This window comes from Rhinolophus ferrumequinum, chromosome 12 (assembly GCF_004115265.2).
Source record: "Rhinolophus ferrumequinum isolate MPI-CBG mRhiFer1 chromosome 12, mRhiFer1_v1.p, whole genome shotgun sequence".
Taxonomy (NCBI): Eukaryota; Metazoa; Chordata; class Mammalia; order Chiroptera; family Rhinolophidae; genus Rhinolophus; species Rhinolophus ferrumequinum.
Window position 1 is genome coordinate 50,790,709 of NC_046295.1, and position 20,092 is coordinate 50,810,800.

Genomic DNA, 20,092 nt, shown 5'->3' on the forward strand with positions numbered 1-20,092 from the left:
CTCTGGAGTTCCGGAGAGAAAACAGGGCTGGAAAATTAGACACGAGAGTGTACACACACTTTACGTACCCAGAAAATGTAGATGTAAATCCCTTAGGCAAGAGTCAATTTTTCCAGATCAATTGATGCACCATTATCACCTTCTCATTTTTCTTGGAGTTTACTGTTTATGCTTCTATTTCTCCCACCATTTAGGAACTTCGGAAACAAAGATTCATCTCATTCAGTTAGTAATCCTCCATGCACCTGATTCCAGAAGACACTCAATAATCGCAGAAGGCAGTAAAAGTTTGGGATTGAATTACCTGGTTTAAACTAGTTGAATGTCAGGATTGCAGGGAGCTTTAGAGGTCACCTTTCAACCCATTCATTTGTAAATGAGAAAGTGACGCCATTACCAGAAAGGATAAACGTGTACCAGGTCACAGACGCGGGCCCAAAGCCAGCGATCCTGATTCCCAAGGAGGTCTCCTTGATAAGTCTTTGTACGTCCCTTCGCGTTTCAAGGCTCTCGTGTTCCCGCCAGATAGATGTCTACTGCGCCTATCTTCCAGTAGTGTATTAAGACTCCTTGACCCGAACTCATTTTTTCCATACCCTATCTGCCCTCCGCCCCTTCAACTCTGGTCCCCTCACTCCAAGTCTCCTGCCTGAATCCGCTTCTCCAACCCCTATGCCTTACCCTCTCAGTGATCTTCTCCTTTCCTCTCTCCCTTTGGGTCAGCGGGGTCCACTAGTTCCAATTGCCACGCTTCACGCAGCAGAAGTTGACCTGCAGTACAGAAGACGTTAGGTACATCACTGTCGGCTCCTCCCATTGACCGGGGGCGGGGGAAGGCGCGGCGCCATGACGTCAGACGCCCAAATGGGCGGAGCGGTGAGGGGAAGGAGGTGGGAAGTAGGACTTCAACATGGCGGCTGTGATACTGGCGGTGGCTACGGAGACGGTCTGGCCCGGGGCGGGCAGAGTTGAAGGTGGTGGCGTTCGCTCTCCCTAGGGGCCGTCAGGAGCTCAGCGAGGACCGAGCCTGGGAGGTCAGCCGGTGCCAGCACCTTTTGGCTTCTGGGACGGCGGCGGCAGCGGCGTTCAGGTGAGGGGGCCTCTTTCTGGGAGAGAGGGGCGGAGTTGGGGGGAGGGGACCGGTACTGGGAGAAGGATGGGGGAGGGAACCAGGGCAAGAGGCTAAGAGGCCCAGCTGGATGAAAGGGGCTGCAGCTGAGGGAGTGGGAGAGCGAAGGGGCCAGATATCCGGGACTTGGGGAGGATTCAGGGAGAAGGGTCAGAGTGAGGAGACCAGAGTTGAAGGGGCCGGGGGCAGATGGGATGTGAGAAAATGAGTTCGGATTAAGGGGACTAATATACTACTGGAAGATAGGCGCAGTAAGACATCTATTTGGCTGGAGTGAGAGCTCGGTGGGAATTAGAGGATATCAGGAAGGGGGATCCAGGTTTCAGTAAAGGAGGTGAGTGATGGGGAATTGAGGGTGAGCTGGGGACGTGAGGTGCAGATTTAGTTCTCCCTGAGGTGATGAGATTTGGGAGAAAGGGAGGAGACCAGACCCGGGGTGAGTGATCTTTGGGGATATCTTTGACATCGTCTGGTCTTCTCCACGTATGTTTATCTCGCCTCTTTGGTTGTTTCTTGGGTGGCGATTTATCTGTATAGTACACCTGGGCCTCAGAAACAGCCCCAAATCTTTCTTGCAGAACATCAAGTTAAGGTTCATTTATTTGATCTGTATCAGTGATCTCTGGCCTTTGTGTTGTGGCCACATGTACTGGTTTCTAGACTAGTCTCTTAAAAGAATAGCTGGGCATAAAAATAGATTTTATATTAAACTGAAATTTTTGAGAGTTTTTAGACACCAGGAAGTGTTGCAAAACCAGATTTGGTAATTTAGTTAACTATCAAATATATTCTGTTCTAACTCCACTTACTAGTGCTTTCTCTCTTTCCTCAGTTCTGTATTATATTAGTATTTGAGAATTTGGATAGATATGATGAGTTTCTCTTTAGAATTTTGTCAGATTTGATGGTGGGAAAAACAGGGCACTTAGTCTTTAGTGATAGCTAGCTTTTTCTAGTTAATGTCTCAAACTTGTTAAACGGAAAGTTTCTGTATTATTTTATAGCAAAGACTGTAAAATGTCCAAAGCCTAAAAGAATTACATTGTCTGCATTTACTTCTTTTTAATTGGAAATTTATAAACTAATTTTTTTGTTTCTAATCCTTCCTACTCGTATTTATTCAGTATTTATTGAATGCCTATTGTGAGTTGCATTAATGAGTCATTATAATTATGGAAATGGGAATATTAATGTTTCTTTAGTGAGCACCTCTATCACTGTAAAGCAGATAATTTGCTATGGCCTCATTGGAAGATAAAATATCATTTTAGAAATAAAGACAAAGAAGAAAATTAAAGTATGCGACTATAAGAATTTCCTGAATTTTTCTTTTGTTTCATATTTACCTCAGTACCTCGTCATGACACATTTTATATATATCTGAAAGATTTTTTCATTTGATTTTGAAGAAGACAGTGACAGTATCCTGATGTAATAATATTAAGTCTGTAGACAATTCTCATCAGTGGTTGTTCGTTCACATTTCTTGGACTGGCAAATGTCACTTTATCTCATATTTTTTATTTTATGTCTTGACTATAGTGAGGTATTTAAAATAAGATTCCTGAAGTTTACTTCAGTGACTAAAATTCTCTTAAGTATTTTCAGCATTATAGATGTATTTTAATTAGCCCAGAGTGTAGATTACAAATTTTTCCTCTTCTCTAATTATATTATTTAATGTTTTGAGGTTTTTCACTTGTAGGTTATTTTAAACGTAAACTTTTTCCCCACAGACTAACAAAAACCCAACCATCAGTTCATTAATCATGTAATTTTCTTTATACAATCTTAGTAAATGCAAAAAGGTATTACTTAGTACCTTAAAGTGTTAAATAAGCTTTTTCTTAGACTCAAAAAAAGCTTGAAGCTTAGAAATCAACTGGGTTTATTTCTAAACTGGGTTTATTTCATATAGCACGGGAATCCCTGGTTCTATATCACGAAGTGAAAGTCTGTCTTCTTTTCCAGAATTTAATTTCTTATGGGAAAGAGCCTTTCATTTCAGTTAGAAAAAGAAGTAAGGAGGGTATTGCTCTTCTAACCTGTAGTCAGGCACAATATCTTGTAATTTGAGTGTAAGAGTAAAATTTTCCTATGAATTGAGAGTTATTTCAGGCTTTAAAAATTTTGGTGAGGGTAGCAAGATTTACAAACGGAAAGGTGCTAATACTGAGCCTGTGCTAATGAGCTAGGCATTTTTAAGCACTTTACATAATCTCACTTAATCCTTACAATTTGGTTAGGTAGGCAGGTTGTGATATGCATGCTTTTTAGGTGTTGAGGAAATTGAGTAATTGAACTAAGGCTACAGCTATAAAATGGTACAGTCTGAATTTCAGCTCAGATTTGTCCAAATTTAATGCCCATACTTCATCTGTTACACCATTTTGCCCCTGTAAAGTGGTCACAGGGCCATTCTAATTCCCATCAAGTAAATTTAAAGTATGAGCACTAGTTTTAAAGTAATGCCATTTTAAATTACTTGTTTTCATTGAAATAGTAGTGTTACTGGAATGATAAATAGTTAATTAAAATTTTAGTTGATTAGGATGTCATCAGTATTCTAGGAGGAAGTGAATACCTGAATATTTTGTACTTACCAAAATAAACTGGAGAAACTGGATAAGGGACTAAAAGTTTTATTTGTATTACTGAGTCAGGTTGGACTCAGTTCACTAAGGACCAAAATTTGTGTTTGGCAGTAATCTGAATGTGTTCTCAGAATTCTAGATTGGTCATTATCAGTTGCTTAAAGCTTACCAAACACTTCCAGTATTTCAGTCACTGAATTGGTAAATGTGAGTATCGTGGTTGCTGAGTCAAGCCAGCAAGTGTGTGTTTTGGTTGCTTCACTTCCCCAACACTTGATACTGTCAGACTTTTAAATTTTTTTTAATCTAGTGGGTTTGAAATGATATCTGTTGTGTTTTTATTTGCAATTCCTGAAGTTGAGCATCTTTTCATATGTTCATTGTTCATTTGTGCTTCTGTGAAGTGTATATTCAAGTTCTGTGCCTATTTTTATTTTGAGTTTCTCTTTTTCTGATTGATTTTTGAGTTCTTTATATATTTTGTATACTAATTAGTTGTTAATTTATGGGATGCAAATATCCTCTCCCAATTTGTGACCTGTCTTTTTATATGTAAATAGTCTTTCCGTGAGAAAAGTTCACAATTTTAATAAATTGAATTTTTCACTCTTTTTTTTCATGGTTTGTGCTTTCTGTATTAAGGAAATCCTTCTCTTCTGCTGTTTTAATATAATAGTATATCGATCTATAATATGCCAGATTAATGTGGCATCTAATTTGACAGTTCCAAAATCTGCTTAATTAGAAAGGCAAACTTCTCAGGAGTTGCATTCCTGTTGTCTTTGCAGTTATAGGACTAGAGAGTTTTCAAAGCATCTTGAATTGTGCGTTATACACAGGTTCCATATATTTTCCAAAACTGAGAAACCAACAGATTCATGATTGAAGTGTACGTTTTACTAAATGTTAATAATCTGATTTTACAATGAGAAACTTTCTTGTGTGGACAGTATTAGATAACAATTCATAATGAGTCACTCAGTTTAAGCAGTTAGCATTTTTACCAAACTATGTTCACAACGATTCTTTGATGTCTAAGTACTTAGAGTGTTGCATTTTATCAAGAATAACTGTGGATTGTGGAAAGGCTGTTGTGAAAACAATTTGGAAGTTTTTTGTTACATGGGTTAAAATTCTGTGGAATGTAATTACATGGTTAAGTGAAAAAAAGACAAATATGTAAATTTTCATAGTTAAACAACAGCTTGCTTATGTATTTTTTTTAGAGTGGGTATCACATGTTTATTTAAATTCTTTTATTAAATGAATGAATTCTTTTATTAAATTCATTTATTAAATGTATTAGATACATTTAGAAGAATGAAGCAACTGTTATTAATACTGGAGAAATTACATCTATTTAAAGTCATTATGAACATTTCAAAGCAACTAGAACATAAGTGAGGAAGTATATAGCTTTTCTTTTTCTTTGTTTTTAAACTTTTTGCCCAGTTTCTTGGACTTGTGTGAATCCTATCCATCATTAAACCCTTATCTCTTAAGATCTGTCTATTATATCTATCTATCTATCTATCTTGGGGCATTTGATTTTCTCCGTTGTATATTAAAGCCTGTTAAAAACTTTTTTTTCCCTATAAGACGACTAGGCACTTCCTTGACTTTAGGAAGTGTTCTGAGAAGTTAAATGTTTGATCCTGGCAAAGATCATGTGATATAAAACATCCACCAGACATTATGCTGCAAATAGTGTATAGTGATATTTGTAAAAGGTATGTCCCTAGATCTTTGAGATCTTGCATTACTACCATAGTTTAGAATGTCCCTTATAGCATATAGAAGAGTATAATGTAAACATTTTTGTTACCATTGGATTTGATGGGTAAATAGAGCAACAAAGGTAGAGATTTGATGTTAAACTCACTCTTCAGCTAACTTTAACTCCCAGTCGTCTGATTATTACTGCTGGCTGGCCTATCTCTAGCCTCCGTTAACAGCCCATTGGAGACTCAGGGTCCGGCTGGCTTGGCTTACCTTGTACTGCGTCTCGTCATCATGGTCTTAGTCCCAGGCAGGGTTTGTATCCTTCTCATTTCTCCCCTTATTGGTGACCATGGAATCTTTCTAATCCTAACATCTTCCTATAGCTTTCAGTGTTAACATTTCCTTCTACAATTTGGTTGGGGAAGGAGATGAACAGTAACTTCTTTTGATGAGTTATACTTTATACTACTCTTTATCAGATAAGCGATTCCTTTCACGGGTGGGATTCAAAGTCAAATGTCAGCCAAATTACAAATTATTATATGGAGTGGATTTTAGGGGTAGCTTGTGAATTCTCAAAATTGGAAATGTTTAATTTCTTCCATAAAAGGTTATTCTCTTCGTCATTCTAACAACAGGAAATAAATCAACCTACCACAAATTTTGTTCTGAACATATTTTAATAATCACCAAAAGTCTTGAAGTGTTTATATCCTGTCCATCCCTTTTCTGGAACAGGAAATTCTAGCTTATTCAGAGACCTAGGTGTTTTACATAAGCAGAATTCCAAGATAACTAAACATTTCTTCTTTGAGGGCCTATATTAAACAAAATTGTTAGATTACTAAATGAGAATCTTATAAATGTACCTTCCATACTGTAGTCAGTAATAAGGTGTGTAGGGCTTATTACAGATGTGTCTAGGATACTGTACTTTTTGAGTTGGGTCTTTGTAAAAAAACGTTTTTGGTGTGTATTACTGGCAGTATGCTTAGTGAAAGAGTGTACATATTAGGGTAACGGAGTCTTACTTAGTATTGGAAGAAATTATTTTAGGGCTCAGTTCTAGTTTGAGATGTTTGAGATCTGTCCTGTTCAATACAGTAGCCACATAGACAGTGTAGATCATCATAGAAATTTCTGTTGGACAATGATTTTCTAGATCAGTGATTCTCAAATTTTAGTGTGCATATAGATTACCTGGTGATCTTGGTAAAATGTAGATTCTGAGTCAGTAGTTGTGGGTAGACTTGAGATTGTGCATTTCTAGACAAGCTCCTAGGTTATGTTGATGGTCCATGGACCATATTTGGAATAGTAAGGTTCTGAATTTACTAAAACATGTAGTTTGATTTGGGATTCTTTTTTACTTTATTATAAGCTTTTCGATTAGTGTCTTTTGCTGTGAGAGATTGTATTATAACAGGACAGTGAATTGAAAGATCTAAAGTTCTAGTTCTGGTTTTCCATTTAAAAACTGAGCATCTCTTTCAGCCTTGAACTTTTTAATTTATAAGATGAGGATAGTAATAACTGCTTATATCTCATAGCATGTGAAGCTCAGATAAGATGATATATGTGATAGTATTTTGAAAACTACATGAGGCTTTACGTATAGTTTTGAAAACTATAAAGTTTTCAACATTCATTAGAAACATGATACTTTTTTTACTGTCAGCTAATAGACTTATTTACTGGAGCTAATATATTGCATTTTATTCAGAAATTCTCAGAAACTTTTATTTCTTCATTTATGCTTAATGTTTGTCTCTCTCTATTAGAATTAATTTTAATGAAGGATTTTGTCCCGTTACTGCTGCCACTTAGAGCAGTACCAAGCAATAATAATAGGTACATATTAAGCAAATGTTGAGTGAATGAAGCATGAAGCCTGAGACATTTCTTTTTTTGTGACCAGGCAGGGATAGTTTTTCATAAACAGCAAAATTTGGTAATGAGATTTAAGTGGGGGGAAACAAGGAAGTAGTAATTATTTAGCTAGTTTTTCCACTGGGGGAAAAAAAAAAGGAAGCCAGATAACATACCTCTTCTCTTAGAATTCTATTTATATGTGTCTGTCTTACTATACTTTTTTGACAGTGGTTTCAGTAATTGTGTACAATCTCTTGGGTATCCGTTTGACAGTACTTAACAATTAACATTGCTATCTTATTTTTTTCTGAAATAGTTTATTTTATTTTACTTTTTAAAAATATTTTTTATTGGGGAAGGGGAACAGGACTTTATTGGGGAACAGTGTGTACTTCCAGGACTTTTTTTTTTTTCCCAAGTCAAGTTGTTGTCCTTTTCAATCTTAGTTGTGGAGGGCGCAGCTCAGCTCCAGGGCCTGTTGCCATTGCTAGTTGCAGGGGGAACAGCCCACCATCCCTTGCGGAAGTCGAATTGGCAACCTTGTGGTTGAGAACCCGCGCTCCAACCAGCTGGGCCATCCGGCACTGGCCCATGTGGGAATTGAATCGGCAGCCTTCGGAGTTAGGAACACGGAGCTCCAGCCACCGGCCTGGCCATGAAATATTTTAAAGTTATAGAAATTTCACATGAGAATACTTAATTATGTAATTTTTTTAATGAAGACATTTTCCTTCATAAACGCAATACTGTTATCATATCCAACCATCAACAGTAATTCCTTAATATCATATTTTTTTGTGTTTTGTATCTCCTAACTACTTATTGTACAAGGTGTTATCAAAACGTATGGTGAATGTTCAAATAAAAAAAATTATTACAGTAAAAGATGCATTGCCATTTATCCCCCTCAAAACATACCCCCTCACTTTGAACACACTTATCCCATCACTCTTGTCACTTTCTGAAGCAGTTCTGGAAGTCCTCTTTCATGAGTGTCTTTAGTTATGCTTCCGTGGTTGCCTCGGTATCCTGAATTGATTCCAAATTTATAATTTTTATGGTCATATTGACTTTGGGGAAGAGCCAGAAGTTGCACGGTGCCAGATCTGGTGAATAAAGTGGATGAGGACACATCGTAATATTTTTGTTTGACAGAAATTGCCATACCAGAGGCGATGTGTGATATGGAGCGTTGTCCTGATGGAGGATGAAATCGTTTGCACATTTCATGTTAATGCGTTGTTCATGATCCATGATTTACGGCACACTTTAAAACACACCTTCTCTCAACTGCAGCTCACACCCGGTTGACTGCACTGAACAAGTTGAAACTTGTCACACACAGTTATTAAGGTTTGACGCGCCGCTTCCCGTATTGAAGATCCCTGCCTTTCCATTGTATGGCATTCAGCAGGAACATTCACCGTAATTTTTGAGCAACCTTGTAGTTTGAGTTTAATACATTTTTCTTTTGACTTTTGCAGTAGCTTTTAAAATGGCTGATAGGGGGGCTGGCCTGGTGGCTCAGGTGGTTAGAGCTCCATGCTCCTAACTCCGAAGGCTGCCAGTTCGATTCCCACATGGGCCAGTGGGCTCTCAACCACAAGGTTGCCGGTTCGAGTCGGATTGCCGGATGGTGGGCAGTGCTCCCTGCAACTAAGATTGAACACGGCACCTTGAGCTGAGCTGCCGCTGAGCTCCTAGATGGCTCAGTTGGTTGGAGCGCATCCTGTCAACCAAAAGGTTGATGGTTCCTCGACTCCCGCAAGGGATGGTGGGCTGCGCCCCCTGCAACTAACAACGGCCACTGGACTTGGAGCTGAGCTGCGCCTTCCGCAACTAAGACTGAAAGGACAACAACTTGACTTGGAAAAAGTCCTGGAAGTACACACTGTTCCCCAATAAAGTCCTGTTCCCCTTCCCCGATAAAATCTTTAAATAAAAAATGGCTGATATGCTATATTTGTTAAACATTTGGCTTTACTTGTGAGTTTTTTTTTTTTCCCTTTCTGATATTTTCTTATTTCTGGTTAGGACCTCTTTTTTTCTTGTTAAAGATCCTGGAGCATTTCTTGTAAATCTATTTTAATGATGATGAAGTCCTTTAGTTTTTGCTTGTGCAGGAAACTCTTTATCTCCTTCAAATCTGAATAACCTTGTTGGTTAAATTATACTAGTTAGTAGGTTCCTTTCTTTCAGTATTTTAATTATGTCCTGCCATTCCCTTCTGGCCTGTAAAGTTGCTGTTGATAAATCAGCTGATAGCCTACGGGCTATCAGCCTGTTTTCCCCTTGATTACTTCAAGATTATCTCTTTAACTTCTGACTTTTACCATTTTAATTATATGTTAGTGTGGGTCTTTTGGGGTTCATCTTGTTTGGAACTCTCAGTACTTCCTGGGCCTGGATGTCTTTCTCCTTTCCCAGGTTAGGAAAGTTTTCAGTCACTGTTTCTTTGAAAAAAGCTTTCAGTTTCTTTCTCTCTTCTTCTGGGATTCCCTATAATGCGAATATTTGAGGGCATGTTGTTATTCCAGAGATCCCTTAGACTATTCTTCTTCTTTTTTTTTTTTAATTTTTATTGGAGAATATTGGGTAACAGTGTGTTTTTCCAGGACTCATCAGCTCCAAGTCAAGTCATTGTTTTCAGTCTATGTAGTTGTGGAGGGTGCAGCTCAGCTACAAGTCTAGTCATTGTTTTCAATCTAGTTGTGGAGGGCGCAGCTCACTGGCCCATGTGGGAATGGAACCAGCGACCTTGGTGTTATGAGCACTGCGCTCTAATCAACTGAGCCAACTGGCCACTCCCTGTTCTCTTTTTTAAAATTCTTTTGTTGTTGTTGTTGTTGTTGTGGTTGGTTGACTTTCATTAATCTGTCTTTCAGTTCATTGGTCTGTTCTTCTGTTTTGGTTAATCTACTGTTGAGCCCTTCTAATGTATTTTTCATTTCAGTTATTGTATTCTTTAGGTTTGCTTGGTTCATTATTACACTTTCTAACTCTGTTGAAGTTCTCCCTAAGTTCCTCCATTCCACTCTCAAGTTTGGTGAGCATCTTTATGATCGATCATTTCTTTGAATTCTTTATCAGGCAAATTACTTATCTCCATTTCCGTAGGGGTTTTTCCTGGGGACTTTTCTTGTTCCTTCATTTAAGAGATACTAATTTTTCATTTTGTTTGACTTTCTATGTTTGTTTATATGAATTAGACAAAACAGCTGTCTCTCCGAGTCTTGAGAAAGGGGGCCTCTATGTAGGCTGTGTGTACCAGGTGTTTTGGCAGGCTGCTAGGAGCTGAGTTGGATGCCTAGGGCGTCCGGGGCACTGGCCTGTCAAGCCAGAGTGGTTCCGGGTGGGGAAGCCAGCTCTGTGTAGTAATACCCTGTTGTTCCTGCTTGCTCCCTTTGTTCGGGGCTGAAATGGGCTTGGGTGATGCATCTGGGAACACGCTGTCAGAGACCTTGCAGTTAGACCAGAGCACCTGGATAGAGGTGCACCCCCCCCTCCGCCCCCATGGAAGTGAAGGGGGATGTAAATAATGCACTCATCCCTTCCCTCTGACCCTGGAGAATTCCCACAGTCCCTGGAGAGCTCGCATGGCTCTTCAGCCAACTTATACAATCTTTTGTTGTTGTTGTTGTACAGGAAGTGGTCTTGTGTATAAACAAGCTCTGTGTAGGCTTTATGTGTTGGGTAGTTTTTGGAAGTAGGTTGGAGCTAGGCAGGTGCTTATAGTGCTTGGGGCACTGGCTTGCTGGGCTTGAGTGGCTCTCCCCGCTGGGAGGTGTGTGGTGATGCCCGGTTGTTCCTGCTTTTTTCCTTTGTCCGGTAATGTAACTGGGAACGTGCTGGTGATCTTACAGGTAGGCCAGAGTGCCTTAGCAGAGCTCCTGCCCACCCTGTGGAAGTAGAGGTGGATGTGAACAGTCGCTCTTAAGGGCTCCTCCTGGCCAGAGTGTTCCTGCAGCTCCAGGAGGGCTCCCATGGTTTCCCAGCCTTCTCTGTTTGGTGTCTTTCTCTTGCTTGTTCAGAAGCTGTTCATTCAGTCCTCAGTTGTCTCACAGGAATAAATGCTCTCCATATATGTGTATGTTTAAGTTTGCTCATGGGAGGGACGAGGTCATATTGTCTTCCTATGCATGCCGCTGTCATCTTGGACCTCCTAAAATCGTAGTCGTAGTCGGCATGCAATAGTATATTAATTTCTGGTGTATAATGTAGTGATTCAACATTTTCATAGCTTATGATGTGATCACCACATTAGTCTAATAACCATCTTTCACCATGCCAAGTTATTACAATATTATTGACTGTGTTCCCTTGCTGTATACTACATCTCCCTGGCTTTTTTATTTTATAATTGAAACTTTGTACCTCTTATTCTCCTTTACTGTTTTCACCTGTAAATGTAAGAATGTCCAATCCTGTAGAGAATTTTTATAAAAATTTATTTGAATTAAACAGGATAAACTGGAAGCAAGATCTCAACAGACTGATAAAAATGCTTTAGAGAATAACAGTTTGCAGGTTTTTAAAATGCATTTGAGATTAAGAAGGATAGTAAGGAAGATTACATGAAGGTGGGAGAAGGCCAGGTGGGATCAGAATGGGATTAGTGCCCTTATGAAGAGGCCCAAGAGAGCTTCCGTGCCCCATTCCATGGTCAAGTGATGTTATAGTGAAAAGACAGCTGTCAGTGAACCTGGAAGTAGACTCTCACCAGGCACCAAATCTGCTGGTGCCTTGATCTTGGACTTCCCAGCCTTCGGAACTGTGAGAAACACTTTCGTGCCGTTTATAAGCCACCTAGTTTGTGGTATTTTGTTATAGTAGGCTGAACAGTCTTAGTTTTCACTGTACAGGTATTGCACATTTTTTGTCGGATATATCCCTAAATGTTTCATAATTTCTGGTGCTATTACATAAATGGTGATTTTTAAATTTGCAATTTCTGATTGGTCATTGCTTGTATATAAGAATGCAATTGATTATTACGAGGTGGGATAAATAAATATGGAATGTTCAAATTAAAAAAATGTATTATAGTAAAAGGTACATTGCTATTAAGCCCCCTCAGAATGCTCCCCCTCGCTTCTAACACACTATCTCATCGTACCTGCCACTTTCTGAAGCAGTTCTGGAAGTCCTCTTTCGTGAGTGTCTTTAGTTGTGCTGTCCTCGATGTCCTGAATCGATTCAAAACATTTACCTTTTACGGTCATTTTGACTTTGGGGAAGAGCCAGAAGTCACGTGGTGCCAGATCCGGTGAATAAGGTGGATGAGGACACATCGTAATGCTTTTACTTGAGAGAAATTGCCGTACCAGAAGCAATGTGTGACATGGAGCATTGTCATGATGGAGGATGAAACTGTTTGCCCATTTCTCAGGCCATTTTCTCCACACATCGTTTCTTAAACTCTCTAATATGCCCTTACAATATTCAGTGTTCATCGTAGTGTTCCTGAGTACAAAATCAGCTTGCACAATTCCATCAAGGTCAAACAAAAACCACAATTAACATCACCGTGATGTTAGATTTTGATTGACGTGCTTTTTTCGCATGAAGAGAACTGGGTGATTTCCATTGAGAACTCTGAACCTTGGTTTCAGGATTATAACTGTAGACCCAAGTTTTATCTCTCATGATAACATGTCTTAAAAATCTGGAATCTGAAGTGGCACGATTGCGCAACTCCAACAAAACTGACAAATGCTGTTGCTTTTGTTAGAGGGTCAAAACGCGTGGAATAAATTTCGCATTCACTCGCCTCATGTTCAAATCTGTTGTTAAAATGCTTTGAATGGAACCGGAAGAGAGGTTCAGATCCTCAGAAATTTCCCTAATAGTCAGTTGCCTGCTTGATCGAATCATTTCCCTTACTCTTTCAACATTCTCTGGGGTTTTTTATGTTGAAGGATATCCTGATCTCTCCTAGTCTTCAGTCGATTCACAACCATTAAGAAATCGTGTGAACCACTTGTAAACCGTCTTCATGGTCACTGTAGCATCACCATAAACTAATTTTAACATTTCATGTGTCTCTTTAGCACTTTTTTGCAGTTTGAAACAAAATTTTATGTTAATGCGTTGTTCGTGATCCATGATTTACGGCACACTTTAAAACACACCTTCTCTCAACCGTAGCTTACACCCTATTGCACCGAACAAGTTGAAACTTGTCACGCACTGTTACTAAGGTTTGAAGCGCCGCTTCCGGTCTTGAAGATCCCTGCCTTTCCGTTGGATGGCACTTTGCAGCAGCATTATATGTTTTGATCACACCTGGATGTGTTGATCTTATATTCTCCAACCTTGATAAATTCATGTATTAGTTCTAGTACTCTTTTGGAGATTCCACTAGATTTTCTGCAGATCATACTGTGAATAAAGACAGCTGTTACTTGCTTTTTCCAATCTCAATGCCTTTTATTTCTTTTTTTGTCTTGTTGCACCGGCTAGGACCTCCAATACAATGTAATGAAAGTGGACATCCTTGCCTTATTCCTGAACTTAAGAGAAAAGTCTTTTACCATTAGGTAAGATGTTCACTGTAGGTTTTTTTTTTTATAGATGTTCTTTATCAAGTTTATCTTAGTTTGTTGAAAGTTTTTTGAGGAATGGGTATTGGATTTTGTCATGTGTTCTTTCTGTGTCTTGAGATAATCATGATTTTTCTTTTTTAGTTTTAATATGATGACTTACTGATTTTTTTTTAAAAAAAATTAATATATTTAGCCAATATGCATTCCTGGGAAAACCCCCACCTTTGTCATGCTATATTGTGCTTTGTATATATTGTTGGATTCGAGTTGTTAAAATTTTGTTAAGAATTTTTGTATTTATGTTCATGAGGGATATTATTCTGTAGTTTTCTCTCTTTGTAATACCTTTGGCTGCTTTGGTGTCAAGGTAATGTTTGTCTTAAAGAATGAGGGGAAGTATTCCTTCCTCTAATGTTCTGGAAGGGTTTGGGTAAAATTGGTATTATTTCTTCCTTAAACGTTTGATAGATTTCATCAGTAAAGCCATCTGGGCACTGAATTTTCTTTATGATAAATTTTTTAACTACAAATTTAATTTCTTTAATAATAGATATAAGGCTATTGAGGCTATTTCTTTTTGGGTGAGCTTTCGTAGTTCCCCCCCTAAGAAATTGGTTCATTTAAAATGTGAAACTTTAGTCGTAAAATTATTTCTATATAGTATTTTAATCTTTGTAAGATCTGTAGTGATGTTCCCTCCTGCATTCCTGATATCAGCCTTCTTTTTTTTTTCCTTCCAATGAACCTTGCCTACAGATTTACCAATTTTATTGACCTTTGCAAAGAATTAACTTTTGGTTTTACTACTTTTTCTCTTGTTTTTCTTAGTTATTACTTAGAAAAGAATTGATGCTTTTTTATTTGAAGCCAGTGGTATTCTGACTTTTAATGTTAGGTTAGCCATCTATGAATTCATTGTGTTATAGTCAGGTTTCCAAACTGCCTGTCTTGCTTACAGTACCAATATTTCCCATTTTTTTGAAAATAATGTATAATGTACTTAACATTATAGGTAAGTTAACTGGCTTGCACGTAGTTGGATAATTGTGCATTGTATTGATTGAGTCCATAAAATTGTATTGGGGGATAAGGATTTTTAATATATGTTTACATTTGTATTAGAAGTAGTTCTGTATTACATAAACTTCACGTTAAGCAAACCTTTTGTATTTGGAATTTCCTAAACAGTGTTTCTGCTTCTGTGATAGAATAAACCAATATGTCATACTTGTGACTTTGCAGTTGGTAATTCTAGTTAGACAGACACTGGGATGTTATTTTTGAGTAACTTGGTTTTAACAACCTCGTAGGATTTGTATTTCTATTCAACATGGATAAGAAAAAGTAATATTAATATTTTGTTAATGGACATAGTCCCCTGTGTTGAAGTTTTTATAATGTGCTATGATTTTCTTTTTTAGTCTAAAATAAAATATGCCAGCATCCTCATTCTTTTAAAAACTTTTCTGAACTTTACATGATAGTGAGAGGAGAGATGGAACATTTTCTTATTGTTTGGAGGATGATAGAGTTTGTTTATTTTCCAGGGGTGTTTCAAAAAATTTCGAACGTACATATGCTGAAATTACATTTTTAAGCCTTATACAGAGTTTTCTGTTTGTCAAAGACTCACGTCAATATAAAAATGAATGGGTTTCTTACTATAGGTGATGGTCTTTTGGTAGCAGTTTTTTTTCTTTGTTCTTTAGAGTAAGTATAAGAACTACCTTTCTTAAAATAAGATTTAGGAAGATAAAAAAAAAAAAGATTTAGGAAGATGAGGAGATGCCAGTAGACACTGTTAACTATTGCTTGCATTATCTTATTTAATCCTTATGATAATTCCCTTTAGATTCTCTTGATAATCTTTGTTTTTATTGGTAAGTAGAATATGTTAAATTTTGTTATTAGGTAAATTACAGCCATTTTGATAGATATCTATAAAGCAACTAAGATTTGTCAAAAGACCTGCTTTGCACTTTTTGTGTTCTTTTATTAGAAATTCTTTCATATTAAGATTTCTCAGTTGTAAAATATAGAAGATTCTTTTGTGTACATATTGTATGTACCTTTAGGTTTGTAAGTAGAGCTAGTGTCACAAGTGCCAATAATGTTAGGTTGATTGGTACATGCTACGTAGATTGCTTCTTTTCCATCTTTCTTCTTTTTCCTTTGATATTTTGTGTGGAAGGAAACTATCATTTTTCCTGAAAAGTTCTCTACAGCTAGGAGTTTGCTGTTTAATTCAATTTACTACTATTTTAATTAGTAGTAATTACTATTACTACTTTTAATTAGAGTAATAGTTTTAATTAGAATTTGGTTGTGTGTATATAAATACAAATACAGTCGTTCCCCGTTATCCATTGTTTTGCTTCCCATGGTTTCAGTTACTTGTGGTCAACTGTGGTTGGAAAATATTAAATCAAAAATTCCAGAAATAAACAATTCATAAGTTTTAAATTGATCACTATTCTGAGTAGTGTGATGAAATCTCACACCGTCCCCCTCCATCTTGGACAGGACGTGAGTCATCCGTTTGTCTAGTGTTTCTGTGCTGTGTGCGCTACTTACCTGTTAGTCACTTAGTAGCTGTCTTGGTTATCAGATTGATTGTCACAGTATTGCAGTGTTTGTGTTCAAGTACCCTTATTTTACGTAATAATAGACTCAAAGCACAGGAGTAGTGATGCTGGCAATTCGGACATACCAAAGAGAAGCAATAAAGTGTTCCTCTTAAGTGAAAAGGTGAAAGTTCTTGACTTAATTAGGAAAATTTGAAAAATCATGCTGAAGATGCTAAGATCTGCAGTAAGAATGAATCTTCTCTCAGTGAAATTGTGAGGAAGGAAAAAGAAATTCATGACAGCTTTGCTGTGTCGAAAATGCAAAAATTACAGCCACAATGCATAAGTGCTTAGTTAAGATGGAAAAGGCATTACATTTGTGGGTTGAAGACATGAACAGAAAACCTGTCCCGATTGATGGCAGTGTGTTGGGCCAGAAGGCAGTGAACCTGTATGAATGAATCCCCTGAAACGAGCGATACCAAGCCATTTACTGCAAGTAAGATGATTACACAGATTCAGGAATAGGTTTGGACTGAAAAATAAAATATTACTGGAGAGAGACCACATCCACATAACTTTTATTACAGTATATTGGTTTAATTGTTCTGTTTTATTATTAGTTATTGTTAATCTCTTACTGTGCCTAACTTATAAATTAAACTTTATCATAGTTATGTATGTGTAGATAAAAACATAGTATATATAGGGTTCAGTCCTATCCATGGTTTCAGGCATCCACTGTGGTGGGTCTTGGAACGTATTCCCTGTGCGTAAGGGGGGAATACTGCATAGACATTTATAAATATCTATGACTTAGGGGTAGCCAGTTAGCTCAGTTGGTTAGAGCATGGTGCTACTGTGTTTCCCCGAAAATAAGACCGGGTCTTATATTGATTTTTGCTTCAAAAGACGCGTTAGGGCTTGTGTTCAGGGGATGTCATCCTGAAAAATCATGCTGGGGCTTATTTTTCGGTTAGGTCTTATTTTCGGGGAAACACGGTAATAACGTCAAGGTTGCCGGTTCAATGCCCACATGGGCCACTGTGAGCTGCGACCTCCTTAAAAAATAAAATAAAGTAAATAAATAAGACTTTGTTTCTTATTTTATTTTTTCTGCTATCCTTCAAGTTTTGGTATTAGTATTATGCTGATCTTATATAATAACTTGAGAATTTGGCAGAATTAGGTACTTAACTGAACACTACTTACAGACACTGCTTTATGCAGTGGTGAATAAAATAAAAGTGGTTCCTATCCTCATGGTACTTAAGAGCTAGTGGGGAGACAGGCAATAAACTGCAAAACTATATTTGTTTCCATTTTATGTGTTGGAATAGTTTAAATAAAATAGAAATAATCTGTTTCTTAACTTGATAGAACTTGATAGTCATTTATTCTGGTGTTTATTTTAACATAAAAATATTTTATTTGCCTGTAAAATTACTTAACAACCCTTACCTTCTCCCCTCAAATCCTTGACATTGTATGAATTTGTGTCATCTTTGTGTTGTTTGTTCCCTGGTACTACACAGTGTTCCCCTGGGGATATGAATTCTCAAGTTTGATGGGCAAAGGTCTGTTACTTCTTTGTTTTGATGAGAAAAATCATTCAGATTTCATATGATTGGAACAGTCAGAATGATGTAATCCACTGTGTATGAAGACTGTTGTAAGAACAGAAAATTTATATTTGTGTTTCTCTCAGGTCAGATTAATAGCCTCCAGTTAGCTTCTTTGTATTTTATATTAATCAGTTTTATTGTATTGGCTGCTTATAGAGTGAAGTAGTGTTATTAGTGTCAAATAGTCAGCATTTTCTTTTCCTTATAAAAACATGGGTGTGGTCTGTGTATACTTACTGAGTCATAGACTCAACAGGTGATTACGCGTGTTTATGTGCCCTCATAGCTAAGAATATGAAGTCTTGTGATATTTCTTATATGTATAGGCTATAAAAACCATTAAAGTCCATATTTATAAAAGAATATATCTAGACCCCTAATTCTGAAAAGGTTGTCAACAGATAATTTACTATAGGACTCTCTTTTTACAGAAGAAGCCCTGAATTTTTTTTTATCCCTTTTCCTATCAGAGGTTTTGACTAGCTTCAAACCATTGCAAGTTGATGGAAGCAGTGAGACTAGAAGCTAAATGTTTAACTGTCCATAGTGCTCTTTTCTCCCTTGTATTGTGGCATGAGTTTGTGATGTGATTTTTGGAAGAGCTGGAGAGGAGGTGACGTTCAGTAACTTCTTGAAATTATTTTTTTCCCAGTCAATGTTTATTTACAATTTAAAAAGCTAAATTGATGAACTTTTGGCCATATTTCCTCTTGGGGAATTGTACTCTTCTTACTAAACTCTAAATCACATTGAAGAAAACATGTTAAATGAATTTTAATGAATTGGTTAATACATTGACTTGAAATTTCTAATTGGCTAATGCTTTATGTCATGACTCCTCTATTCTAACTTTTAAACTAGTCAGTATTTTTCTTTTCGTCTATTATGTTAGTCTCAGAGGCCTTATGATTTCAGATTAGTTATTGATAACTACAAGAAGTCATTGTTTAACTTTTTCATTTTTTATAATAGACATTTTTTTAAAGTAATATATTTGCAGTCCACATGATTCTAAATTGTACATTTCAGGTTTAACCAACATCATAAAAATACTTTGAGGACACCTGCACCCATACATTTCCATTACATGATTAGTTCTTTGCCCATTCTTCTCTCTCTTTTCTTAGTAATGGACATCTTGTTCTGTGCTTAGTGGGACGTCTTCTGTAGTTTCCCCATTAGTCAGCATTCTCACGTTGTACCTTCTACCAGGTAGTCCCCTGCTGGTCACAGGCAATGAGTCACCTGGGCCTGCACTGGAGCTCCTCCCAAGAGGCTCCAGAAGCAATATACATGGAGGTTGGCTTCAGACCAAGCAGAGCACAACCCATTAGCCCCACAAGTGGCACACACAAAGGGTGATCTCAGCAGGCACCAGAACCTGCTGGGGTGAATCCCCCCCACATACGAGGTTGGACAAATTAAGTTCGTGAATTCACGCTGAATATCATTGCTGAATATCACTACAGTCACTTTTGAAATACTCCCCTTGGGAAGCTATACTCCAATTCCAGAGCCTAGTCCACCCTTCAAAGTAATTTTGGAACTCTTTTTCTGGAATGGCCATCAGAGCTATGGTCATATTACCCTTGATGTCCTGAATGTCATCAAAATGTTTTCTTTTCAATATTTCCTTTATCTTCGGGTAAAGAAAGAAGTCATTGGGGGCCAGATCAGGTGAGTAGGGAGGGCGCTCTAATGCAGTTATTTGTTTACTGGCTAAAAACTCCCTCACAGACAGTGCCGTGTGAGCTGGTGCATTGTTGTGATGCAAGAGCCGTGAATTGTTGGCGAAAAGTTCCAGTAGTCTAACTTTTTCACACAGGCTTTTTCAGCACTCCCAAACAGTAAACTTGGTTAACTGTTTCTCCAGTTGGTACAAATTCATAACAAAGAATCCCTGTGATATCCAAAAAGGTTAGCAACATCGTTGCAACAAGTTTGCAAACTTAATTGTCAGACCTCATAGCACCCTGTAAGCTGTGGATGTAGCCCAACCCCACAACCATCCACCTGAGGGTCAGTCCCACCCACTGAC

The 20,092-nt window shown here is 37.6% G+C and overlaps 1 protein-coding gene across 4 annotated transcripts in view; it reads left to right on the top strand.

Moving 5' to 3' along the window:
- The first annotated feature begins 859 nt into the window (after positions 1 to 859).
- Positions 860 to 20,092, top strand: part of UBAP1 (ubiquitin associated protein 1) — a 54,045-nt gene continuing 34,812 nt past the window's right edge. For 2 of the 4 annotated variants that reach the window (XM_033122492.1, XM_033122494.1), the window contains exons 1-2: positions 896 to 1,090; positions 13,780 to 13,856. The gene's annotated coding sequence lies outside the window, so the exon portion shown is untranslated. Of the gene's footprint in view, positions 1,091 to 13,779; positions 13,857 to 20,092 lie in introns of all 4 variants that reach the window. The other 2 variants (XM_033122491.1, XM_033122493.1) reach the window with 2 other exon arrangements.